At 50.3% G+C, this 1,229-nt stretch overlaps 1 protein-coding gene across 6 annotated transcripts in view; it reads left to right on the forward strand.

Annotated features, from left to right (window-relative positions):
* Window positions 1-1,229, forward strand: part of MSANTD2 (Myb/SANT DNA binding domain containing 2) — a 15,299-nt gene that overhangs the window by 8,108 nt on the left and 5,962 nt on the right. The gene's annotated exons all lie outside the window — the stretch shown is intronic.

The raw sequence follows: 1,229 nt of genomic DNA on the forward strand, positions 1-1,229 counted from the left end.
ACAGCCGGGCAGAGGCGGTGCTGAGGGCCGGGGTTTGGGGGTGGGATGGCAGGGGTTAGGGGAACGGTTGGGCTGGGGGAGCTTAAAGGGCTTTGCCAACCCAAACGATCCCATGGTTCTGTGATTCCCAGGGGGACCCAGCGCCCCGGCAGCACTGAGTGCTGCTGGCTCGGTGTGAGTGATGCTTGCAAGAAAAGTTTCCCCTCCTTGGGGGAAAGGCGTGCCAAAGCTTGCGATTTATTTATTTTTAGTATTTTTATTATTATTTTGATAACTTTCTAGAGCTGACTCGTAACCTTTTGGATCAGTTTAATCGGCCAAATACCGGAGCGTTTCGAATGCTTTGAGCATGTGAATCTCCCTTGCCTCGCCAACAATAACACAGAGCCTTTCGGAAAAGGAAAGGAATTGCGCCCTATTTACTCAGAGCAGGGCTATTTTCTTCCGACCTTTAGGGTTTTAAAACCCACAGGGTGGCCGTAGATCTGTCTGTGATGGGAGTGAGCCATCGCAAATTGGCTCGCGGACCCTTCTGGGTGGGTTCCACACACGAGCTCCCCCCAACACGTAATTTGTGGTGTCACCTGACGTCGGTCTGGTATTTCCTACGCTGGAAAACGAGCTCCTGTCGGGTAGGAAGCCATTGGCACCGTGCGCATTACCACGGTGTCCCTGGTTAGTGACACGACAGAGGCTTTTTGCTGTAACTAAATTAAAATCAATCCTCCAAAACCTGAAAAAAACCAAAAATAATTTAAAAAAGAAGCTTCCATTGTAATGGCTCCTCGCTTTGGATGCATTTTCACGGCACCCGGTGGTGACTTTTTTCTTAATGTGGAGCAAATTCGGTTTGGTGACTAAGGGATGACCTCAAGAAGAGAACCCTTTTTTTCAGTGTAAACACAATTATCACCGCTTTGAACAGTTTCTTAGGACTGTTCTGGGGTAATTTTACCTTTCAAGGCGTGCTTTAGGGGTTTGCATCGAAAATAATCCTGAATTTTCTGAGGTGGAGGCTCAGACTGCCTGAATCTTCTCTGCGAGGTTTTGCTGTGTAGTCTTGTTTAACATCTTTATCCATGACCTGGGCGAGGGGATCAAGGGCACCCCCAGCCAGTTTGCAGATGGCACCAAACTGGGTGGGAGTGTGGATCTGCTGGGGGGAGGGGGCTCTGCAGAGGGACCTGGCCAGGCTGGATCCATGGGCCCAGCCCAGTTGGGTGAGGGTC

Source organism: Egretta garzetta, unplaced genomic scaffold, assembly GCF_000687185.1.
Source record: "Egretta garzetta isolate BGI_Z169 unplaced genomic scaffold, ASM68718v1 scaffold207, whole genome shotgun sequence".
NCBI lineage: Eukaryota > Metazoa > Chordata > Aves > Pelecaniformes > Ardeidae > Egretta > Egretta garzetta.